Here is a 6,454-nt window from a genome sequence, read left to right as displayed (position 1 = left end):
TTTTATGCCTTTAGCATTTATGAAAGATATAAAAAATTGCGCCCTGTGAACATGAAGCAGAGCAACTGTGCAGTGCAATCAGACCCATTTTATGTAATAAGCTCTTATATAATTACTAGCAAAGCTATTTGCTTTGTAACAGCATTAAATGCACTTCAGTATTGCTTTAATGTCGTCTTTCAAATCCACAGTTTTCTAGTTATCACTGTACATTTTGAAATAATTTAATTTTGCAGATGATCTTTACAGCTGTTATGTTGACCATAAACATTTTGGGAAATTTTTATTATTTCTTTATTAGTTAAAGTTGCAGTCTAATAAAATTTTACTCAGTGTATTCTTATAAACTAATTATAAGTGAAGTTAAGGATCCAAACAGAGAGAATCCCTAGTAAAAAGAAATGAGATGCTCTAGCTATTATTTTGTAAAAATAAAGGGTGTTTACATTTTTTCTCTCAGAGTCTTAATTTTTACCAAATCGAATTTAAATTATTATCAAAATGTTTCTAGGGTGTTAGAACTATGTAAACAAAAAGTTGTTGGATTGGGTCACAACCCTGCTCTGAATAAATGTTCTTGTCTCTTGGGATGGAACTAATTATTTTTTACGACGTTTCTTTCCTTGTTCCAAACCAATTTAAACCACAACGTTCTTGGACACAAAGTTCTGTTGTTGATGAAAATGCATGTTTTAAGATGAAAAACGAGCTTTTTTTTGTTAGGCATTAACAAGTCGATTATGTACAATATGAGTCTTAAACAAATCCAAAGAGAGTTAAGAATGATTATATACACCCCTGGAGTCTCATCTACATTTTGCTGGCTCTATTTTTACATTTAAACTGTAAATTTGTAAAATGTGATTTAGCACAACATTTTTAGGCTTTTTTATCTTAATTTTCTATTGTTAAGTCATGGGGGTAAAAAGAAATTTTTAGCAATAGAGGGGGGTACATATTTTAATAAGATAACAGGAGGGTTAAACACACTTTTTTCTTTGTGCAATTTTGTTATTTTACCCCCCCCCCCCCCAATATTTTAAATGCTGAAGCTTCCCTTGCAAAGAAAGAATTGCTTTCTGCCCTGTTTTTTCTTCCCCACATCTGCAAACTTCCATTTTTCAAAGTTTTCAATTTACTTTTTTTTTTAGATTTCAAAAAAATCTTTCCTGCAGGTTTAATTTTTAATTATGAGTCTAAAATCTTTATAGTTATTAAAATGCCTAAAGCTGAATACTTTCGAATGGTGGATATCGAGATCGAGATCAAGATCATAGAAAGAAGTTTAAAATTCAACCAATCAGCACGCCATATCAGGATACGCTCTTTAACCTTAAAAATAAGCAGTTTTTTATTTTTCGCACATTTCTGGTGTTAATGGTGTCATATTAATTTAACTGAACATCCATTAAATGAAGGTAAGTTTTGGATTCGTAATAGGTTCATATTAACATGATTAAGTTGTTATTTGTTTAAATGCTCTAATACCCGATTGTGAACATCTGACTTTTATACAGTAGGGGTATCCAAAAAGAGATGTTTAAGAAGAAAATTAAAAGTGTGTTCATTGGATTCTCAGATTAGGTAATCGGGATTAAGGACATCTAATTCTAAAGTTTTCAACTCTGATCTTATTCTCAGTAGCTTAGAATATCAATTTTTGACAATTTGCCTAAAAAGTTACATTTTGCGTAAAACTTGAGGTTTTTCGCAAATTGTGCAAAAAAAATTGCGCAAAACTTAAATTACGTTTCATGCGCAACTTTCGCAAAAAATATTTCCGGTTTTGTGAAAATTTCGTAAAAAAAATAGCACAAAACCACGCAAAACTCATTGCGTTTCATGCACAAAAATAGCGCAAAAGTTACCAAAAAAAAAATGTGTGCGAAAGCGCAACAGATTTAGCCATTTCGTGGAAACCCTACTCCAGATTTATGTCTGGCTCCAGGTCTTTACTTGAGTCTGAATTCTTGCTGACAGGCTGTGGGATCGTCTCTGCATTCTGTGGTTTAGCTAATCCGCTGTGCTCATCCTCTGTCACAGTTAACAATGTTTTTACCCCTTCTACTCTCACACTTGTTTCGTTTACTCAGGATAGGATCTATTTCTCCACTCCCGGTTCTAGATGACACAAAGGCAATATTTTAACAAGGCTATAACTCCCTGGGTCTAAAGGACACACAGTCCAATGAAATTGCTACACAGGCAATTTCTCAACTTGTATATTTCAACAAGTACCAAAGCTTTCTTTCAAGCTTACTTAGGCTTCTTATATCATAATCAAAAGCATTAAACTAACTTTATTCATTAGCTTAGGTTACAAAGTTAACAGGAATTGATATAAATCAATTCCTTCAATGCTATTGATATCACATGATTAAGACCATGGTATTACATATTTATCGCTCAGTTAAAGTTTAAGGTACATATTTGAAGGATTAAAAAGAATGATTTGAGGTATGATTTGAGGTAATCATATTAAGTATTCAATTCAATTGAAATGCAGTTTCAATGAATAATCTAATTATGTCTAAGTTTAAAACATTTAATCATTTATGATGTACAATGTACTGCAAGTTTACAGAATATCATGTTTACCCGCTTTTTGCTATAAGTTTTCATCCCCTTGATAAGATTTTCAAAAAATTTTACTTTTTGAATACAAAGAATTTCTTTACTTCTTATTAGATTTTTCTGGTAAAGAATAAATCTTAATTTTGATAATAGTTATAGGTTATTAATTATATTAGCTCTCTGAGGCGGAAAAGCTTTAACCAAGAACTGAAAGTAAATATAGTGTCAACATTTGTTTTTGATAAATTGTTTACTTTTACTTGAACAAATCCTTTTATCTATCAAATATTACTTGATACTTTCCCCGATAAATCATTTTTTTATGCTTTAATAGTATAAACGCTTGCAATGGTATTAATTGTTTTTATAGATATTTGATTATAATGGCAAATTATAATTGTGTCATTTGGCAATGTTAGAACTAAATGATATTTACTTATATTTGTATTTTAGAATCTTGTAAACGCTTGTTTGGAAATGTTCTGAAGATTTAATTTTCAAGCAGAAATCTATAATACCAATCTTTGATAAAAGCAATTTTCTAATGTTAGAAAGTGTTTAGTATTTATGAAAGTTTAGCAAGAGACAAATAGAAAAGTATCTGTAATATTTAAGTTGGCAACAATAGCTGTCTTCACTTCAATTCAGAAAAAAGTGAAAAACAACTAGATTGCAAAATCTCAAAATCATCCCTTCAAAATGATTAATTTCATAGGATTTTAAAGATTGAATTTGCGCTGAACAAAAAAGCACTTTAAAAACGTCTCAAAGGTCTCAATTGAAACCTTAAAAAATGTCTCTACAATAATTCATTCTCAGTTCAACTACCATGCCTACACAGACACTTCCTTTAAGGGTTCCTTTTAGAATTTAACATGCCACTCCCTTTCATTTAACTTGAAATTTAATATAACTTTCTGTAATAGCTATATAATTTTACTTTAAAATTCTCAAAGATAGATGAAAACATGTTATGAAGCCTGTAAAACACCTGGACTTCCCTTCTATAAAAAATTTTAAAAATCAATTTAAAATGGATTATGGAAGACCTGTTAAATAAGTGGGAATTCAATATTTTGAAAAATTTAGGCATTACAGGCACTTACACAACCGCTTTGTATAGGTATGACAAAACTGCTTTCCTTATCTTATTTTTTTCCTTATCATTTTTATCAAAGAACATCTTTACATTTTATTTTAAAAAGCTTACATAGTTGTTTCCAAAGTTATAAACTCATAAAATACAATAAGTTTTTTAATTAGTTTATATCAGGAATTTGAAATAAAATATACAACTTTAACTTTTAATGCCAAATTTCAATTAATGAATAATATTTAAACACAACAAGTTCTTCTCTTCAGCGTTTTCAACAATCATAGTGTCCAGAGATATATAAATCATCCCTTCTTTCTTCACAACCATACTTAAACATGTAAAAGTTTAAAACTGTGCCCTGTGAACCTTTATCTGAGCAACCGTCAGAAAGATATTGTTAAGTTTTCCATGGGGAAAAGAGTTATATTCTAACAATGTTTTCTTTTTCTTTGTTACTTTTTCACTTGATAAAACAATGAGACTTTACAAACAACTGTAAAAAAGTATTTTCAGTTCTTGGTTTTACATTGATTGTTTATAATTAAACATCAAAGACAAAATCATATACAGAGGATGAAGTTAAACCTCAAAACATAAGAGTTACAAATTAAAGAGTCTTAGTTCATCATTAAAGTCTCATCCTTTGTGGTGAATCCTGTTCAAAGACCGGCCCTTTCTACTGGCATCACAAATTATTGTGATACAGTGATAACTAGAAAACTGTTAAATAGGAAGTCAACATTTATGTACATAATGAACATAATGTACAGCAATGTGCATTGTAAACAGACCCATTTTACTTAATTATTAATTGTATAACTTACTAGTTAAAGTATTTGCCTTGTAACAACATCAAATACACTTCAGTATTGCATTAATGTTGTCTTCCTATTCTACAGTTTTCTGGTTATCACTGTACTCATCTGTAATTTTTCATATGTTTTTGGAAAATATTTGGTTTCTATTTTAAGAATTTTCAAGATATCTTGTTGAGCAATGAATATGCAAAAACTAATTTAGCTCAAAATATGAGAAATTATATATTTTCGAAAACCCAATCTAATTTTAATATGCAAAATTTACACACCTATATATAGAACTAAAACTAAAATTAAAAATGTGCCTTTTTTTATAGTTTTACAATATTCCTTTTCTGAAATATTCATTGATATTTGTTTAAAACAGAACAAAAAATATTTCTAACATTTTGTTACCTTTTTTTCAACCCTCCTTTTCACCCAAAATATAAAAGCTATCGATCTAATTTTTTTTATTGAGCTGGCCTTGAAAATTTGGGCTATGAACATGACAACAATGAGACAATAAGGATTTAATATATATATTTAAGAATGTTTTTCATTAAAAGAACAATCAGCATTTTGCCATCTAACCCTATTACAGCTGGGAGGTTTTTTGAAGAACTAAAAAAGTGTTGGCCTGAGGCTGTTCAAATTTTTTGACTTTTCTAACTAACACATGCCACTCAATCTAGAATTAAAGTGGGGCTAAATTCTTTATTTTACCATTTCCTGACTTAATCTGTATTTAGACCTACTTCCGGTGGATTTTGATTTTGTATAGCTCTTTGGAAATCCTTGAACAAAAGATAGCAGATTGCACAATTTTTTGCTAAAAATTGTTTTTTTTTGCACAGATGCCTTTAAAGAGAATTTGCACATACTCAGTTTTTCTTGAATAGAAATTTTGTTTTTGTAACATTTATCATTTTTTGCGCACTTTTTGTTAATGCACATTAGTTGCCTGATAACTTTAAATTGCAATAAATATTGCAAATTATTAAAGTAGAGCCCAAGGGCTTTTTGAAAATTTATCAAATGTTATTGATTTGTATCACAATAAGGAAATATAGGGTGGGGGTCCCTGGGCCAGGGTTAACACTTGTAAACAGAAAGTGAAAACAAGCTGATTGTTGTTTTAAAATGTGCATGTCCATATTAAGTGACCAGAACTCCCACCAATGGTATTGCAGTATACTGGTCATGCGATATAGACGGAGACATGTGACCAGTATACTGCACTTCCATGGGGGAGGGGGGGAGTTCAGGTCACATGTTTTAAGTTTCAAATTTTCAAAATATATTTAAATGTTTGGATAAATTTGTCACAGTTTTATATCAATTTCTGGAGACATCAGATAGAACTCTTATGGGTCTCAATCAACTCCTAAGATACTTAGGTTTCACACCATACCACCTTTTTATTTTTCCATTACTTTCCTTTAAATATAAACATTTGTTCAAAGAATTTCACTTAATATGTTGGATCTGTGATGCTAGTAAAGGCTTGTATGTAGTATTTAGCAATGCACATGCAGGGATGTACATATCAAAGTGAATAAATACTAAAGTGGAACAGACTAAGGAAACGACGACAGGTTGGGCCATAAGGTTTTATTTGGTTTGGAAATAATTTCATGAAAAGATTTCGTTTGGAAAGTAAAGACTAGAAAAAATAGACTAAAGACCCATGTAAATGTCGTCTTCAGATAGAACTTCGAAATTTTCACGATTTAAAATCAAAATTTTTTGTACGTTTCTATGTAGTTTATATGTAAATACTATTTAGTCGCTTAATCAATTCATTGATTTTGCCTGGCACTTCTAATTCTAAACGAATTTATCCTTAAAACTGATTAGTTTTGTTTCAAATCTCCCTCCATTTTGAAATATGTTTGTAAATTTCTTAAAACAGATCTATGTTATCATCCAGAGGCGTATTCAGGGGGGGCTATGGTGGCTCATCCCCCTCCTGGATCAGTGGGGG

This window comes from Eurytemora carolleeae, unplaced genomic scaffold (genome assembly GCF_000591075.1).
Source record: "Eurytemora carolleeae unplaced genomic scaffold, Eaff_2.0 scaffold2454, whole genome shotgun sequence".
NCBI classification, from domain to species: domain Eukaryota; kingdom Metazoa; phylum Arthropoda; class Copepoda; order Calanoida; family Temoridae; genus Eurytemora; species Eurytemora carolleeae.
The sequence above is the reverse complement of the archived record's forward strand: the minus strand, read 5'-3'. Positions refer to the sequence as shown.